Source organism: Callorhinus ursinus, unplaced genomic scaffold (assembly GCF_003265705.2).
Source record: "Callorhinus ursinus isolate GAN/ISIS: 27379988/994484 unplaced genomic scaffold, GSC_fseal_2.0 scaffold1, whole genome shotgun sequence".
NCBI classification, from domain to species: Eukaryota; Metazoa; Chordata; class Mammalia; order Carnivora; family Otariidae; genus Callorhinus; species Callorhinus ursinus.
Genome location: NW_027397063.1, coordinates 70,648,382 through 70,668,289, shown reverse-complemented (window position 1 = coordinate 70,668,289; position 19,908 = coordinate 70,648,382). Strand labels below are relative to the sequence as shown.

At 44.8% G+C, this 19,908-nt stretch overlaps 1 protein-coding gene across 8 annotated transcripts in view; it reads left to right on the top strand.

The window, feature by feature from the left end:
• ST6GAL1 (ST6 beta-galactoside alpha-2,6-sialyltransferase 1) overlaps nucleotides 1–19,908 on the top strand; it is a 158,941-nt gene that overhangs the window by 84,124 nt on the left and 54,909 nt on the right. For 7 of the 8 annotated variants that reach the window (XM_073895909.1, XM_073895919.1, XM_025876894.2 and 4 more), the window contains exon 3: nucleotides 16,567–16,672. The exons of the other annotated variant lie outside the window; for it this stretch is intronic. The gene's annotated coding sequence lies outside the window, so the exon portion shown is untranslated. The remainder of the gene's footprint in view (nucleotides 1–16,566; nucleotides 16,673–19,908) is intronic. 8 annotated transcript variants of the gene reach the window in all.

Here is a 19,908-nt window from a genome sequence, read left to right as displayed (position 1 = left end):
CTTCTGTTATCTCTCTGACCACTGACAAGGCCCCGAGTGACCAGCCTCACTTCCCCACCTTCTATTTAAAAACCCTGCTCCCGGGGCACCTGAGTGGCTCAGTCATTACGTGTCTGCCTTCGGCTCAGGTCATGATCCCAGGGTCCTGGGATCGAGCCCCGCATCAGGCTCCCTGCTCTGCGGGGAGCCTGCCTCTCCCTCTCCCGCTCCCCCTGCTTGTGTTCCCTCTCTCACTGTCTCTCTCTCTATGTCAAATACATAAATAAAATCTTTAAAAAAAAATAAAAAAAATAAAAACCCTGCTCCCCTCTTTCCTTTTTGAAAGCTTCTGGCTATAGCCAGCCATTCCAATAATAGTCTCTGTCTTCATTTCTAATCTAGCCAAGGTGGTGTCTTTTTCTTGGAGTGCCTTATATAAATAAAGTCCATATTATACCGCTTGCCTTCTTATTATAGTGGTCTCATTGCATTTATTCAGCCTCAGGTGTGCTAAGTTTGTCTCTCAAAACTCCTTACGGGCAGGGATTGCAGTCTATGGGGAGTTAGTGATGATTGTATTTTCATTTCAGTGTTTAGCAGGTAATAGCAGCCAATGAAATTGTTTTTTTTCACTTGATCAACTGATGTTTATTAGATACTTACCATGGTCTGTGCCCTGGACAGAAGGAACTAGGGATATGGAGCTAATTATGACTTAGTGGTTGAAATGCTTACAGTTTTAAGGGAAAAGAGACACAGAAGCAAACTAAAACTATATTTTAATTTGATTTGAGCTATAATTGAGGTTAAGTAAAATTTATTGGGAGCTCAGATGAGAAATAATGAGAAAAGAGAGATGGAGACCGATTTAAGAAGCATTTTGAGAATAGAAATAGAACATTTAAGGGCTTGTTCTAGGGGCAGTGAGGCACCAGGATGGGCAAGTGATCCGGGAGCACTTGGGGAGAGGAATGGGTTGAATAAGGGGTAAGAAAGAAGGAAAAGTCGAAGATCCTGGGCTTAGGGAGATAGTAAAAGCTGAAGAGAGTGAGGAGGAGGGTTATAACTGCTAATGTACCTTGCGTGCTGATTACTGTGCGTGTGTGTGCGTGTGTGGCGGGAGGGGGGGGCGCTAGTTAACATGAATTGCTTTGTTTTTCACCCATAAAGCCCCCGAAGAGGTAGGTACTTTCATTTTCTCCATTTTATAGGTGAGGAGACATGCTCAGAGCAGTTGAGTGGCTTGTTGAAGATCACACAGCTGAAAAGTGCTAGAGTCTGGTTTAAACCCAGGAACTCTTGCTTCAGAGCAGACACCCTAGAACAACTCAACCAACTGCTCCAGAACCTCCAAAGGGCCCTCAGTGCCCATTGCTCCCAAATTGATATCTCCAGCCTGGACCTTTCTCCTGCCCTCTGACTCCGCCTCGGGCCGCCTATTTGCACTCTACTTGACGGTCTGATCTCAAACTCAGGATACCCCAAACCAAACTTCTGCTCTTCCTTCCTCTCCCATTTTCTACTCAGAGTAGTACCATCCTTCCAGCTGCTTGCGCCCCAAACCTTGGCATGACCCTTGACCTTTCTCTCCCACTCACATCAAATCCATCAGACTTGAGTTTCAGAGCACACCTGAAATGTATTCCTTCTCACCACCTCCACTGCAACTTTCCGCTCCAAGCTATGGGCGTCTGGCACTGGGATCTCTCCAGGGATCTCCTGATGGTCTACCTGCTTTTACCTTTGACCCCTCTCCCTATCCCCACATGGCAGCCTGAGCAGTCCTGGCAACATGGAGTCAGATCAGGTTGCTTTTTTTGCCAAACCCTTGCAGTGCCTCTCACTTTTGCTTAGAATAACAGCCACAGTCCTTAGCATGACCTGTTAGGTACCAGCTGATCTATTCCACCACCCCTCCACCTGAGGGGTGGGAGTGTCTGTGTCCCTCTGGGATCTCCTTCCCCTTGTACCTTGTCTTCTGGCCAGTACACACCCATGTACTCCTGCCTTGGGGCTCTGCCTCAAATGGTCTTCCTGAGATACTGAGGGGCTCACTCCTTCACTACCTGTAATTCTTTGCTGGAATGTTCTCTTCTCAATGAGGCCTACTCTGACCTCTTTAAAATGGAAACTTGCCTCAGACCCACACTTCTGATCCTCCCGTTCCCATGCTCTGCTCTGCTTCGTTTCCCATAGCACTTAGTATCCTTTAAGATACTAAATAATTTTTTGCATTTATGGGTTTTTTTGGTGCTTCACTCTGCCCTCTAAGGGCAGTGATCTTCATCTGATTTATTCACTGCTCTGTCCTAAGGCACTAAGATTTTTGCTGAGGACATAGTGGCTCATGCATTTAAGAAAATGAGTAACTGTAGAGTGCAAAGTTTCTGTGCAGGTGTTCAGTTTAAAAATGGTTTTTAAAAAGGTGTGGTCTGGAGTTCGAGGGTGATGCCAGAGGGGGCTGGCCACATGGATGCAGGAATCGTCTGTGTGTAAGGGGGTATAGAGTGAGTGGAGGCCCTGCTGAAGCTGGATCCCTGGGGATGTGGGCATTTCAGGGCTGCTCTGGAAGCTGCTCACCAGAGGAGGCTGAGATGGAAAGGGAGGAGGGAAATGGGAAGTATGCCTATTAGACTTTAGAAGGAGGGAGTTTGAAGAAGGAGACCCGGAGAGGCCTCACAAGGTAGGAACTGGAGAGGAACCTTCAGATTTCACAATTAGAAATGCAGTTTCAGCGGAATGATGTGCACCAAGTTCAATTATGTGAGCAACAAGTGGAAAGTGGGAAAGTGTAAGTAACTCAGAAAGCCCTGCTATGAGGAAGGAGAGATTAAATGGCTGTTTGAGGAAGTGATTTGTTTGAAGGACTTGTTTTTAGCTGCAAAACACGATCTTTGGGGTGTGGGTGGGTACGTGAATGAGGAAGTGACACACAGTAAGCTAATAATATCCAGACTGACAGACAGAACATAGTGCAAATTATATCTTGTCCTTGCCAAGGAGCTGCTACTCAATCCAGCCCCCTAGCACCCTGCCTGGCCCACAGTGGGTCCACAGTAAATATTCATTGAATACGATGTGAACTATGACCAGTCCCTGTATCAGCAGCAACAACAAAATAACAGGAATGTCTAATGTAGGGAGATTGCTTTTTGACCCACTGACTGTTGGCTTGTGGCATTTCTCTCCCCGAAGCTACACCCTCCTTAGCACTTCGAGCGGCTCTCTTTGGTTATATGTTGGGTTTGTTTATGGCTCAGGTGCCATGTTTCTAAGAGGTAAATCTTCAGGTGACGCATTTGAGTGATGAGAATGACAAGTTAGTAAGCAGTTCCACATGCATGTAAAGGATATGATGGTGTCTTCGTCCATTCAGGCTGCTGTAACCAAATACCAGACTGGGTGGCTTGGACAACAGAAACTTATTTTTCACAGCTCTGGAGGCTGTCAAGATGCCAGCATGGTGACATTCCAGTGAAAGCTCACTTCCTGGTTTGGAGCTGGTGTCTTCTCACCGTGTTCTTGCATGGTGGAAGGGGCACTGGGAGCTCTCTGGGGCCCTCTCTTATAAGAGCAGTAATCCCATTCATGAAGGCTCCACCCTCATGACCTCATGGCCTCCTAATACCTATGCCTCTGGGGGTTAAGATTTCAACATATGAATTTGAGTGTGGAGGGGAGGTGGACTCAAACGCTCAGACCAAAGCTGATGGTAATGCTGGGGAAAGAAGTGGAACAAAGGGTTGACCGGGGGGCGGGGCAGAAAGATCTGTTGACTGTTGGTCGGAGCCTGGCATTGAACCAGCTTCATCTCACACCAAGTTGTGCTGCCTCTCTGGATTTCAGTGTTCTGAGCTTGCTTCCTTTGGATTTCATAAAAAGAATAGTGTCAGGAAAGGAACCATGACTTGAAATATATCCAGAACCTGCTCAACATCACTCGGCATCAGGGAAATCCAAACCAAAACCTCAATGAGATGCCACCTCACACCAGTCAGAATGGCTAAAATTAACAAGTCAGGAAATGACAGATGTCGGCGGGGATGCGGAGAAAGGGCAACCCTCCTACACTGTTGGTGGGAATGCAAGCTGGTGCCACCACTCTGGAAAACAGTATGGAGGTTCCTCAAACAGTTGAAAATAGAGCTACCATACGATCCAGCAATTGCACTACTGGGTATTTACCCCAAAGATACAAATGTAGGGATCCGAAGGGGTACGTGCACCCTGATGTTTATAGCAGCAATGTCCACAATAGCCAAACCGCGGAAAGAGCCAAGATGTCCATCGACCGATGAATGGCTAAAGAAGATGTGGTATATATACACAGTGGAATATTATGCAGCCATCAAAAGGAATGAGATCTTGCCCTTTGCCACGACGTGGATGGAACTGGAGGGTGTTATGCTGAGTGAAATAAGTCAATCAGAGAAAGACATATATCATATGACCTCACTGATATGAGGAATTCTTAATCTCAGGAAACAAACGGAGGGTTGCTGGAGTGGTGGGGGTGTGGGAGGGAGGGGGTGGTGGGTGATGGACATTGGGGAGGGTATGTGCTATGGTGAGCGCTGTGAATTGTGCAAGAGTGTTGAATCACAGATCTGTACCTCTGAAACAAATAATGCAACATATGTTAAGAAAAAAGAAAAAGAAGAAGATAGCAGGAAGGGAAGAATGAAGGGGAGTAAGTCGGAGGGGGAGACGAACCATGAGAGACAATAGACTCTGAAAAACAAACAGGGTTCTAGAGGGGAGGGGGGTGGGGGGATGGGTTAGCCTGGTGATGGGTATTAAAGAGGGCACATTCTGCATGGAGCACTGGGTGTTATGCACAAACAATGAATCATGGAACACTACATCAAGAACTAATGATGTAATGTATGGTGATTAACATAACAATAAAAAATTAAAAAAAAAAGAAATATATCCAGAACCAAAGTCTGTCTTCTTCTTCTTTTCCTTCTCTTTCTCCTCCTCCTCCTCCTCCTCCTCCTCCTCCTTCTTTTCTTCTTCTTTTTCCTTTTAAAAATGTGACATGCAAAGCATGCCGGCTTAATTCCCTAGTGGTGGCAAATGACCTAAAGTTCAGAGATGTCCTGGGAGAGAGGAGAACGATTTGACTCCTCTTTAACTTCTGTCTTCTCTGAAAAGAGACAGATTGGCAGGCTGCATAGGAAAGACTGAAAGAAAGAAAAAAATCCCTAATATTTATTAATTATCCTATGTGCCTGGAGCTATGCTAGCCCCTTGTGCACCTTACATCCATCCTCATTAGGTGAAGGGCATTAAATCATTATTTTTCGTAACCTACCCAAGGTCTCACAGCCAACAAAGGGGAGAGAGGATAGAACGAGCCCCAGGGAAAGAAAATTGAAGCCTATGGCTAAAAAGAGACCAATGTAAGAAATGGAGCAGCTTGATGTCAGCCAGAGTCCCTAGTGCCCGGCCCAGTGTCTTATTCTCAGGAAAATCTTGAGAAATACTTAGCAAAGGGGTGGTGAGTCGACTGAATGAATTACCAGGGCCCTGAGAAAACTCATAAATATTTTTGCTGAAGTGCTATTGGCAGTCTTGTCTTCTAGAGAATGGGAAAAATTAAGGGAGAGAGAAATAGAATTTAAATTTTCAAAAGGCATAATTTTGAACCATGAGCATCAGGCAATAACTGAAATGTTCTATGTAGACGCATCGCATATGGTAGTACTTGATAAGTGAAAACTATGATACTTAAGGAAATTATTAATTATTAAATACATTTAGCTCTCTGCTGCTTCTCACTCTGAGACATGAGGCATAGAGTTCCACAACTTTAGACTCTTCAATTTAGGGCTCATATTGGAAAGCACTGTAGTTTCTCTCTATCTATAATGTCTTGTTACAAAAGATAACATCTTTCCCAGTTGGCAGTCCCGCACAACCTCTTGTACCTTAGTTTAGCTGTTCTTTGTGGTGTCTGCACCATGAAACTTGTGTACGGTCCCATAACCTCCATTTTAAAGACCATCCCAAGTATCCCCTCAAGGGCAGACATGTGAGATCATATCAAAAGACATGTTCATTATGATGATAGTTAACTTTAGAACTCTTCTACCCGACAATAAGCATCTTTGTATCCTCAATAACTGGGGGCTTTTATTCTCAGGAACAAGATGGAAGATGTAGATTGCATGATGTTTCAGTTGGCTCAGATGTACTGCTTCTATGGCCATCACTAATGAATGCTAATTGATATCAGGAGGATAGTGCCTGTCTTCAACTCTAACCCAAGATTTAGCGGAATACATAGAGAGGGCTTGCTGATTTATTGATGATTTATAGCCATCATTTGTGGTAGCAAATGTTGTATGTGCCACAAAGTTCTGGATAAGCTTCACAGGCTAGGAGAGGAGCTAACTGTAGAAAGAAAGAAGGCACCAGGGTAAATGGAGGATCGTGTGTGAGCTCCAAATACCGATGGCACAAGTAAGGCAGCCCAGCTGGGTGTGGCTGGAGAGGAGGACTTGGAAAAAAGGCTAATGAGCTTGATTTCAGTGGCGCTCAACTGAGGGTCATTAGCATGAGACTGCTAAAAACTAACTAGAAATTCTTAATATTTACATTTTAGAGGTGTAGTCAGTTTCCTATTCTATACTAGTCAGGCCACACCTGGAAACTGTGTTTACTTCTGTTCAGGGTGATGTGGACAAAAGAGAGTGGGCCCCGAGGTGGGTAAGTGGAAAGGTTCAGAGTTCAGAGGCCATATTATTGAAGGAATGGTTCAAAGAAGGAGAATCTTTAACCTGAACAAGGGAAAGTTTAGGGGAGTATACAAGTCTTAAAGGATTTCCCTATGAAAAAAAGAAGAGACATGTGTTTTCCTCTAGAGAATAGAATTAGAACAAGCAGGTGGAAGGTAAGAGGTGCGGGGAGGAGTGCAGCCCAATGTAAGTAAAAAGTTTTTCAGAATTAATATTTGGCTGTCTGTGGCTGGGCTGCCTTGGAAGAAGAGATTTTCAAAATTACAAGTATGAAAGAAGATGCTGGCTGGCTGGTCATTTTTTTGTTGCTATTGAGGGGGGAGTTTGTTCGTTCATTAGGGGGCAGGTTGACCACCTGACTGTCCACTAAGGTCATTTTTGACTGTGATGTTGTGCTGTAGGCCACCCCGTATGCTATGTTTGTAACAGTGTTGGTGGTTTGATAGGAGGAAGCAGTGTAGAACGCTTGAGCCTTTGATGAAGAGCTAATGACCGAAATCTTCCTGTATGTATTTGACTTTCTCTGTGATGAATAAAAATTAGAACCCCAAAGTGCCCATCGGGTAGCATTTACTATTTGAAAAATAGTAGCATGACTGCAGGGCACTTGAATTTGAGCATTTTCTCTCACGGGATCTCAGGGACCGTCAGGACCTCCTGGATGTCCTTCCAGCACTGTTCCAGCTGTCCACATCCTACACATCCTTCCAGGTCCAACCTTATTTCTTCATAGGAAACCTTCCCTTCTCTACCCTTATATGTAGGGGTGATCTTTCTTCCTGTGCTGCAAACATCGGCTTTGGAGTTGGGTTTGAATTCTAGCCTTGTTCTAGCTGCATGCATGACCTTGGGCAAGGGGCTTAGCTCTTCCTGTAACGATACTCATCTATAAAGGTAGGTGACTTGAATTTACCTTGCAGGGTCATAATGATAATTGGAGAGAGACAAACTGCCTCACACAGCACCTGACACATAATTCACATTCGGTCAGTGGTGTTGATATTTAGGATGATGTATTTTTTTTTTTTAAAGATTTCTTTATTTATTTGAGAGAGAGAGAGAGAAAGAGTGGGGGGGGCAAAGGGGGAGAGAGAGAGAGAGAGAGAGAGAGAGAAAATCTCAAGCAGACTCCACACTGAGCATGGAACCCAACATGGGGCTCTATCCCAGGGCCCTGAGATCATGACCTGAGCTAAAATCGAGTCAACCACCCAGCCCACTGAGCCATCCCAGCGCCCCTATAATGATGTATTGTTTGGCATCAGGACTGACCACTGTATTCAACTACCCCGTGAGTGGCTACTTGGAATGAAGAACCAAGTCCCTCTCTCTTAAACCATTGCAATCCTTTCCCACAGCTTGGTGTTTCCTGCTTTCCTCTAAAAATTCCGATAATACACACCAGGTTCTGACTTTATCTGGAACCAGCTGACTCACATACTTGGCCCAGTGAGTTCTCCATCACTTCCTGTCATGGTTGCCTGCCTCCCCACCTTCTCTGCCCCTGCTTTTAGGTCCTCTGCAAAGAGCTGGACAGAGTTTCACAGTATTGGTATGAATCTTCATGCCAGGCTCCTACCCTATGCACCTAGTGGTAACTGACTAATTCTCTCTCTCTCTTTTTTTTGTGTGTGTGTGTGTGATCTAGACATTTCCATCGAAACTGTTAGTTTATAGTATGGGAGAGGCAGGTAGGATCTAGTTGGTTGCCCTCTTCTGGACTTGTTTTGATTTGGCTTTTCAGTCAGGTCAGGCCTTTATTTTCTCTTGGGTGGAGTGTGATTCTCCTATAGGTACCTCATTCACAGTTCATGCATTCAAAGTATGTAGAAGTCATTGCCTAGGACCCAGTCTGGACCTAGCAGTGTGGCAGAAAAGTCTCAGATGGTTTCTGTGCTCTGGAAGGTCACACCCTAGCAGAGAAGATGGATACAGAAGCCGTGAGAGCGGTGCTGTAGGGACACAAGGGAGGGGCTCCTAACTCAGACTGGGGGCCAGGGAGACTTTGGCACCTGTACAAAATTCCCTCATATTCAACATGCTCTTTACATCAGACTTACTGGTTCTTCTCACACGTTAAGTCAAAGAACACCTGCGACTCCCCCCTGGGTGGCCCGATAGAGACCTAGGATTATCTCCTCAGTCTTCCGCTTCTCACCTGTGAAGGTGTGTGTTCTCGTGACCGGGGTCCCTTAGAAGCATGAGTTACTTGCCTGATGGCCTCATCCTGTACTGGGCAGGGGTATGAGCTGCCCTGATGCCTTCTGTGATGATCCATATTCATCTTAACTGCTTTTGCTCCCATGATTCCACTGCTCCCAGGGGTGGGGGGCATTGAGTTTATGGGCAGAAATGAGTTCCACTGAGTCAGAGAGCTTGGCCTCTGCTCACAATAGAAGCCAGAGGGGCCTTCCACACCCAGCCACCTCCCCTCCCTTCTGAAGACAGAGGGTGGCCTGTCCATGATCTTTTAGGATATCAGTGGTCCCCACCCTTTGAGAGGCCTTGTGGGTATCATTCTATCATCTCCCTCATCTCCAGCTGACCCCTGATATGGCCAAATCAATTCTGAGGGCAGGAATCTAGTTCCTCAAGTAGCCTTTCGGAATCTGTCATGACACCTGAGAACAGTTTCAGTATTCAACCCTAAATATCTTTCAGCATGGTAAATATAGTACCTGACCACGATTGGAGAAACCCAAAACAAATATTTGGGGCCTACTTTTGTGAAAATATACAGGCAAATTAGACATGTTCCTTGCCCTTAAGTCACCCACAGTCCACTATTATTCTCTGTTAGAGGATTCTCATGGCCGGTCAGCACTTGTGAGACATATCCTTTACTAAACTCTCCAGAACCACCCATCCCTCTAATCTCTTGAGGATGGCAAAGGATAGGCTCCTGTGATAGCAGATGGCTGTTTGAGCCCATACCCACTCCCCCTGATGCCTGGAGCTACCTATGGGTTGGCAGTCTGACTTGGGTGTCCATGTGCCCCACAGCCCTTAGCCTGGGATGGGCATCTCCCTTTGTAGGCACTTGATAAACTGTTGCATGAAGAATTGCAGTAGCAAGCTCACAAAGGGATCTATTCCGGGGTCAAACTCCCTGTGGGGTGCCTAAGTCACTGCGTGGCTGGCCTTTGAACAGAGCACGTCCTTTGTCAGTTCACTTTCGTGAATGGCCAGTCTGACTCAGTTATTAAGTTGCCATGACAACCCAATGGGTTTGAAGTTTAAAGAAAAAAAATTGTCATAAGGGACATCTTCTTTTGAGGTTGGGGGGATTCTGGGATCACCTGAATTTCTATCATTCCAAACAAAAGAGTTATTTCCTGTTCTGTTCTCTTCAGTGTGTCAGATGGATCCAAGGAAGGACATAATGGCAGCCAAAGAAATCGGAAGTGAGACTAAACAGGGCCGTAAATGTGCAGAAGTCATCTCATGGATCACAGAGTGCGTTTTCTCGGCTTTTCCGTTTGACAACAGGATTTTGCTTCTGTTTTTGTTTTTTCCTTTTAAAACGTTTTAGAAAATAAAGGGGTCTAGTTAAAGAGCTGTGCTCAAAGGCCTCATGTGTGTGCAGGGGTATCACCATGCTAGAAAGGGCTAGGCTTGGAAGCAGGACTAGAATCTTGGTTATGTCCCCTTTTTGCTGTGTGGCCTTTGGGAAATCACTCACTCTGAGCTTCAGCTTCCTCACCTGTAAAATAACCCACAGAGTTTTTCAGAAGACTGAAGATAAAATGGAAAGCACCTAGCGTAGAATGGGGCTTCAGTGATACATAATGATGATCGTGACATGATAATCACAATAATGGAGTGCTAGGCTCTCTGCTTGCCATGTGACTACATATAGGACGACGTGGCTATGCCGCCTCCCCAAGGGCTGTCTGTGTCACCTGAACACCGCCTGCTTCTTACTGTCCCTATATTTCTATGTGTTCAGAGGTGATTATCTTCTTTTCCTAAATAGTGACTCTGACACCAGAAGCAACCTCAGAGAAGCAACATACCAGCATGTCAGTGTAACTCTGTCCACTTAGCACATTTTTAAAAAGGGAGAGAGTCAGGGCGCCTGGGTGGCTCAGATGGTTAGGTGTCTGCCTTCGGCTCAGGTCATGATCCCAGGGTCCTGGGATCGAGTCCCACATCGGGCTCCCTGCTTCTTGGGAGCCTGCTTCTCCCTCTGCTTCTCTCTCTCTCTCTCTCTCCCTCTCTCTCCCTCTGTCTCTCATGAATAAATAAATAAAAAAAACTTTAAAAAAAAAAGGGAGAGAGTCAGAAAGAAAGAATAATTGAAATCATGCCCACTGTTCTGATAGCCACTCAGTCATATAAATCTAAGACCTGTACAAGAGCAGGGCGAGAGCCGTGAATCCGACTTTCCCTTGGTCTCCGAGGAGTGAGCATCTTTGTACAGGGTCTGATCCCAGTGTTTGTCTTTCTCATGCTACATGGAGCTAAACTCAAGATAATTACTTCTTCTGTTACCCAGAGAAAAAAAATTGTCATCTGCTCTGGGGCAGGATGATAACCCTGCTGTGTTGTTAGGTTCAACGAATGAACTTCTGTGTGAGCATTCGGGGTTGTATAAGCAGTGTTTTGTTATAACCATGTGTTTTATTTTATGGGTGATTCAAAGTAAGAGGACTTTTCATTTAACTTTCATTTACTGCGTGGGATTATCCACACAAAATAAGATCTTATTTTACCTGACTTCTAATTCAGCTGTTGATTTTTTCATTTTATCTGTATAAATACATGTTTCAGTGTATGTTTAAAAGATCCCTTGGGATTCTTTTGGGGCGTCTGGCTGGCTCAGTAGGTAGAGCCTGCAACTCTTAATCCCAGGGTCATGAGTTCGAGCCCCGCGTTAGGTGTAGAGATTACTTAAAAAAAAAAAAAAGCAGTTTGTTTATTCAAATCAGGATCCAAATACAGTCCTTACATTGCAATAGGTTGATATGATTTTTTAAATTCCTAAAATGCTTGTAATCAGTAGTTTCCTGAGGGAGGAGGATTTAGGGCCTGGCACTGGTTTTGTAACTAGCCGTTGGTAAGGTGTGGCCCCACTATCCATACAAGCAGAGGTGGACACCGAGACCACTGAGACCACCTCCTCATGGGCCTTATCTCCTCTCATTGCTCAACCATTCCCTCTTAGAATCACCCACTTCCTGATCTTTTGTCTTTTTATTCTTGAATGAAAATGTGATTTGAGATTATTTTCTTCTTGAAATATTTGAATACCAAACTGACATAGAGAAGCCCCCCTTGCCCCCCACAGGATGGTGTAGGTTTGTGCTTTTCACACTTGTTGGCCCGGGGAGGAGGTAGGTAGATGGTAAGGAGGTATATTTCCTGGCTAAAAATAGGAACAGGATGTTTTGAGACAGGGGCTTTTGCTCTCACAAGCCTCAGTGCACAAAGCTGAAGTTTATGCCGTTGCCACAGGTGGTAGTTCAGCCTGTAACAGCGGATTACATACGTCCCCAGGGGGCCTGTGGGGCGAGCTGGGAGAAGCTGAAGTAGCAAAGTCAGAAAGGCCATCGTGTTCCATGTGCTGAAAGGACCTCTTAACCCAGGGGCCTCTCATGATAAGATTTATATTGTTAGGCGGCCCATTGTTTGTCATATGCCGATGTTTACTTTGGATTAAATGCCATAGCCTTCCATGCTCATTCATGCTTTCAGCCCCTTCTGTTTTGCGCATGTCAGAAAGAGTCCTTCCTGTTGGCCATTTCCTACATCTGCCTGCCACCATGCTTCTCTGTTTCTCCCAGGTAAGGGGCACCCTGCTCTTGGTCCCTGGTGCACTTATACTTACTCGATTCCTCCATTACAAGCACGGTCCATACTGTATTGTCAGGTTTCTTGCAAGGCCATCCCCACCACCACACCTAATACCTGGGACACAGGGCACACTCCGTTTGTGTGGAGGTTTGAGGGGATCTGCCTGTTCGCACTCTGCTTTGGTTATGCTGGGGGACTTGTGAGAAGGAGGAGGCGGGTTCTCAGGGAGACTTGTTTTTAGAGACAGGAGACATGGAAAATAGTGAAGTGATAGTATAAAATGGTAGGCAGAGAATACCAGAGGAGGCGGGCTAGGCGCCCCCCCCCTTCCTGCTGTGCAGATTGTACTACTTAATCCTGACCTCTGCAGTCCTTGATGGTTTATCTAGTGCCTTCCACTTGCATTCTCTCATGCCATGAACATGATATCATTACCCTCCGTTTTGTAAATGACAAAACTGTGGCCCCGTGGAGTGAAATGGCATGCTGAGGGCTACTTAATTAGTAATGGTAGAGACAGGACTGGGGCTCAGTTTTCTGATGCTAAAGCTAGTTTCCTTTCTACTTTTTGTCACCTGTCTCAGGTTGGTAACCTGGAGCCTGGGAAGGAGAAAGGACTCAACCTGGAACCATAGATGTGACAAATGACTTTAGACGATGCTGGGCATGAGCCTCTGTGTGGCCAGTGAATGGGGAGGAGAAAGGACTTACATCGAACAGTTAACCGTGCTCAGTGGAAATGGAGAGCAAGCCACAAACGTGGGCCACATATGTAATTTTAAATTGGGTAATAGTCACATTACAAAAGTAAAATTAAAAGATGAAGTTTACTTTAATATATTTTATTTAACTCAATATCTACAAAATATTATTTACTTTATTATGCATCCAACATAAAAGTTATCAATCCAACACTCTTACATTCTGTTTTTCCGTATAGTTCACATGTACAATGCATCTCAGTATGGCTTAGTCACCCTGCTAGGGCTCCATAGCACGTGTGCCTTGTGACTCCTGTACCAGGTGAAGTTGTGTTTTGCTTATTTCTCGTATATTACAACAATTACAGTACCACCTACGGGCTGAGGAAATGAGCCCAGAGAGGTTATGTAACTTGCCTGGGGTCACAAAGCTGGAAAGTGAGAGCTGGGCTGTGACCCAGGTCTGTCCCTCCTCTTCCCCCTGTGCTTGATCTGAGCCTGGAAGGATGATGGAATTGAATAGGTGGAAATGAGCAATGGCCTTGATGTGGTGATATTACCCCGGAGGGTTTGCCTTGCTGCTGGTGTTGATAGTATTGTGTGCGGTGGACAAGGGGGGGGGGGTGGGCCAGAGCAGGGGTAGCCAATTTCCAAACCATTGTTAGACTTGCTTCTGAGGAGATGGCTGAAGGCTCACAGGAGAGTAAAGGGAACGGTCGTCTTCAAACGCCAAGAGTGGAAGTTGAGGGAGTCCTTTCCCTACGTGGCGAGCCTGTTACGGGAAGGCTCAGGTTATAACTTGCAGAGAGAGCTCAGGAGGGCCAGGTTGTGAAATGCCAAGCAAATGTGTTTGCCCTCCCTGGGCTAAGGCAGGGGAGCCTGTGTTTTATCTGAGTTCTGTGCCTTTCCTGGAAGACTACGATAGTCTAACGGAGGGGACACTGAGTTAGGAGGGCCATGTGCCTGCCTTGTGGGCAATCAAGTGGGTTCTAAGTTTGTTTTTCTTGTTTTAGCCACAAACATTACAACAGCAGTAACGACACACTTTTTAATTCCTGACATTCTGGCATATTAGTGTTCATTTCACAGTGTTCCCTTGCCATCATCCATTTTTCCATTTGTGGGGGGAAAAAAAAAGGTTTTTACTATAATTATAATTTTAGCGTGGATGGAGTTTATTTTGTTTCTCCCTTTACCATAAACATTTTTCTGTCTTTATAATGTGTGTGGTATGTTAATGGCCTCAGAGGATATCACTGAATTCTATGTATAATTTGCCTGTTTCTATGGCTGGATATTGAGATTGTTAATGCTCTAGCCTGCAACCTCATGCCTAGGTTTCTATCTTTTGTAATTAGATTATACAATCTGATCACTAAGATTTATAAATATATTTATGAATTATTTTAATTACATTTAAATATAATTTAATTGCACTTAAATGTAATGTAATGAAATATAATTGTGTTTATAAATAATAATTATAATTTAAACTTAAAACTTTCTTTAAAATTTATTTATTTATTCATTTATTTATTTATTTGAGAGAGAGAGAGTTTGAGTACAAACAGGAGGGGCAGAGGGAGAAGGAGAGAGAGAATCCCAAGCAGACTCACGCTAAGCTTGGAGCCCTACACAGGGCTTGCTCCCATGACCCTAAGATCATGATGTGAGCTGCAACCAGGAGTCAGACCCTTAACCGACTGTACCACCCAGGTGCCCCTAAAACTCTTTCTTTACGGTAAATAACCTAGCATTTGAATTCTAGGCCAGAAAGCTGCAAACATTTTTAAACGGGTTCGTTGTTCTGAAATATTGCTTCTGTCTTTTTTCCTACCAGTTTTATTGTGATATACTTGACAGACAGCACTGTACAAGTTCAAGGTGGACAGCACATGTTTCCACACCATTTTTGCCACAAAATCACGAGCACCGAGTATGAAAATTTCCTCAAAGTTTTGCCAAATTTAACAAAGGTAGACATGTGCCAAGTGTTTGTGTGTCCTGACTTCCTCACATGCCTCTTGGAACACCACTGACATCACTGTCCAGAGGGATAGGCGAGGCCACCATCAGTGCTGGCGGGCCTTCCTCGAGGTCAGATGGTGAAACAGTTTTCCTTTGCGGACTGATGGTGAGGGCCAAGCCCCATTACCCACCACCTTCACGTCGGGACACAGCACTCCCCAAAATTCAGCCTCAGTTTCCCAGAAGGGAAGAAAAAGAGAATGGAGCTCCATCCTGAACTGGATGTAGCCCACAGCAAAGGGCTGACCTTCCTGTTTCCCTCCACACCTCCCTACTGCACGTGGATCTGTTGCAGGCTTTGGAGGCAGAGAGATGTGCGGGGGTGGGCATGTTATTTAATCTCTCATTGACTCATTTTTCATCTAAAATGGGGACAACGGCAGTCTCCCTATAAGGTTGCCAGGAGCGTGAAATGTGTTAATCCTTGAGAAAAACTAAGAGCAGTGCTTGGCACATAATTAGTACTCAATGAAGCTTGTAAATGTGGGTTCGAATCTCAGTCCCAACACTTTCTAGATGCCTACTTTGGGCAAATCCCTTAACCTTTCTCTTCTTGAGCCACTTGCTGTGTAAAATGGGATGATAGAACCTGCCTCACAGAGGTGTTCGGGGGTTTTAGTGAAATGATGTATAGCACAGAGCTCGGCACATAAAAGCCCCTGCCTCCAAGGAGCCCAAAGAAAAACATTGTTTTTTAAATTTTTATTTTCTGCCCTGCAGAAGGGGGAGCTTTATCCTCTTCTACTGGTCTGTGGTAATGAGCTCGTAGATTTTGGCCATGTTTGTTGTTCTGGTGCATTTTTATGTCTACGTTGTAGGTAGGAGGAAAGCAACATTTCACGTCCCTGAAGCTTTTAACAGGTTTTAATAAAATCTTGTTTTTAAGGTTAGCAAGTACCTAATTTCACAAAGACAGAGGGACACTTCATATACTTAGTAATTTAGTGGCTTCTCCCCACGGTTGGCATCAAAAGAAGCTGTCAGGTTTATGGAAGGTACCGAGTGTTTCATTACGTTCAGATGAAATTGGTCTGGATGAAAAAGAGGCACATTCTTTAGGAAATGCAAAGGCATGACCAAAGGGGCACTTGAGCACAGGCCACCCATCCCCTGCTCCTGTCTGTCTAATTCCTCCTTATCTTCCTGTCTGAGTTGAGATGTCTCCCCCAGGCAACCTCCCCGAGCCATCCGGACTGGGTGGCTGGCCTCCCCTCCCGGTAGCCTGCTGTGCAGCTGTGACTCTTTCTCACCGTCTTTCTCCCTCGGAGGCAGAGCCCTGCTATAGTCATCCTTGTCTTGTTCTTACCCTTGTCACCTAGCCCTGAGCCTGAGTCACCACCGTTGGATCCTTATTACCTGGTACTGGGCCTCAGTCCCTGTTGGATCCATGTCACCTACCACCGGGCCCGAACAGCGTAGCACTCTGTAAGTATTTGTTGGCTGAATGCATGAACTTGCAAAAATCTGCCCGTGATGCTAGAAGGTGTGTGTATGACAATGGCAGGTGGATTTGCAAAGTAAGGCAAGCGGAAGGCCAAGTGCCGTTTTCTGCTTGGGCAGAGGACAAATGAATGCAGTAGTGTTTGTTTGGAAAAACCTAGGACTTCCCTTTGCTTATGCGGCCTTACAGCTTGTGAGGCATTGGTTTGTTCCTTCGTCCCAGCTAGTTCTCATCCCTAAGCAGCCTCTTCTTTTCAGCATCTTACCAGTTCCCATCTGTGCCATTGACCTGGGCCAAAGATTCGGGGTGAGGCTGCTTCTGTGGTGTGTTCATGTCCAATGTGTTAGCCTTCCTGTTTCTTGGGCAAGATCTGAACTCTGGACATATCACAGAAAGGATGGATGTTTCCTTCTTCAGTCCTCATGCCGTGTGAGTTAGAGAAGAGCCAGAGCGATCCTTGCTGGCTTTCCTTGAGCAGCAGTAACTGGTGGAAAGGGGTGCCGGGCAGGTGTAGGACTAATCTCGGGGTGAAATGCGCTTTGCCTAGAAATGTTGGCTGTGGGGCCTTCTGCTTTGTCACTGCTCATCTGGGAAGTCCAATCTAATGTAACAACAGTATTCTCTACTGAACACCTAACTGTATGCAGGGCATTGTACCGGGAGCTTCACAGATAGCGTCTCAAATCCTCACATTTAAGGACTAATGCAAATCCCCGACATCTCCCATGAAGCCTGGCCACCTACTGAAGTCAGCAGCATGACACAGTGAAAAGAGGAGAATTTGAGCGGGAGCTAAGAAATCTGAGTTCCAGTTTGGCTCTGTTGTAGACTAGTGATATGGCCTCCTCTATGCCAGTGGGCCTGTTTTGTCATCTCTAAAAATGGGATGGGGAGAAGCAATGAGATGCTCTCTCAGTTCCCTTCTGTTTCATATCCTTAAGGTGTCTCCTGCACCCCAGCCTGTTCTCTTCTTTGTCTGAGTTATTGTAGATTGCAGGTCAGAATTGCATAGTTCAGTAGCACTGTACGTCCTGAGTGAGTCTCATCTCCTAGCGACACTCTGATCTTCCAGTGACAAAGACCTTATCTTGTTCTCTTAAATGCTTCTTAACTCTGGGCCTACCGCACTGGTGAAATATGATGCTGTTACCCTTGTGTGAGGCCCTGGAACATCTTGGGTACATGTTGTCCTGAGATGGTTGTTTCTGGGCCTCTTTTGTCTTTTTCACAGTAAGAACTCAGGTTAGTTGTCGGGGCCACTTTCAAACAAGTTAGACTTTAAATGTGATGAACCTCTACTTAACCATTATTTTTCCTTTTGTTATTTAGTGCCTTTTGTGCCCTAAGGTATCTTTGTCTGCTTCAGGTTCATGAAGATACTCTCCTATATTTGCTTCTGGAAGTGTTATCGTTTAAACTTACACATATCGGTCCAAGATCCTTCTCAAATCAATTGTATGGCTAAAGTGAAGTAGAGGTCGAAGGTCACTTTTTTTCCTGCATAAATATCCAGACATTTCAGAACAATTTATTAAGAAGATTTTCCTTTCTCCATTGAATTTCATTGGTATCGCTGAAAAAATTGTTACTATATATGTCTGGGCCCATTTAGGGGATTTTGTGTTTTTTTCCTTGATTTAGTTGTCTGTCCTTACACCGATAACACATTGTCTCAATTACTGTGGTTTTTATAATAAGTTTGGTAATGTAAGTCCTTTAGCTTTGTTCATGTAAGATTGCTTTTGCTATTCTAGGTCCTTTGGATTTCCTTATAAATATTAGACTTAGCTTGTCAGTGTCTACAAAATAACGGTGGGGATTTTGACTGAGAATGCATCGAGGCTATATCAATGTGTTAGAGTTCTCCAGAAAAATAGAACTTTCTCTCTCTCTCTCTCTCTCACACACACACACAATTTATTCTATTTTTTAAAAAGCTGGTAGTGATGCTCTGAATTGATTTTGAGACCAACTCATGTAAAATACGTATTTTTGATAAACACTGGTGCAGTGAGGGAGAGAAGGACCTATAAAATAAGTGATTGCCATCTACTGGAAAGTGCTACCAGAGTGTGTACGGAGAGCTCTAGTACACAAGGGAGGGAGGGCCAAACCAAGCAGTGGGGAAACCTCTCAGAAGTCCTTGAGGAGTTGGCATAGAAAAGGAGGCATTTAACATATTTGACAAGAGGGCAGGGAGAAGTGTTTGAGCTCAAGGCTGACAGCAGTGGGGCGAAGGGGAAATGGTGAGGTGGGACCGGTGAACTTTAGTTTAGTCCAGTTGGAATGTGAGGGCTGTGAGGGAGTTGCAGAAGGTGAGGTTACAGATAATGACAGCAGCAATAAAAATCACAAAAGCTCTGCGGCAATAGTCTAAAAAATTTGCACTTTATTATGTGTGTATCAGGAAGGCATTGGAGGGCAAATTAAGAAATGACCCAATTCCATTTGCCTTTTACAAAGGTTGACTCTGTCAGCCATGTGCAGATAAACCAGTCACCACCCTATGTAGTTGTGATTTAGAACAGAAAAGCCAGACCCAAGGGAGACCCAGTTCTGGAAGCCAGATCTCCTAACCCACCTTAGGCAATTATCCTTTCATTCTGCCATGCGGCTTCTTAGAAGATTCACCCAGGCACACAAATTGTGCTCTTTTAAGCATTTACCAAAATAATTACAGTCCCTTTCAGGGCATAGTAAGAGGTGGAGCTAGAACTCGTTCTGTCTGTTCTTTCTTTTTCCCTGTGGAGGGTTACCTCATCTGCTGTGCAAAGTTATGGGAAGCTCTGAGAGAGTGATAATCTCTTACACCCACAATATGGCATTATTCTAGGTGCTTTCTAACTATTAACCTAATTAATCCTCACAACAATTCTCTGTGGTATTGTTATTTCCATTCCATAGATGAGGAAACTGAGATACATAGAATTAAGTGACCTGCCTAAAGTCACACATCCGGCCATTAGCAAAGCTGGGTTTTAGGCAAAACCTATCCTCCTGACCACCATGAGGCTTCTTGGTTGGGTTTGATTTCATTCCAGCCATGTCCCTGAACCCAGATCTTTGGACAAAGATGGTCCTGAAAAGATTTGGCTTTGAGTCTCAATATTGCCAAATCCGAATCTTCGCTAAGATAGAGGAAGAGGAAAGGTTTTCTAGCTAGGAGAAGAAGGACACCTTCTTGGAAGGAAATGGTATTTTAATGGAGCTTTGGAGAGAT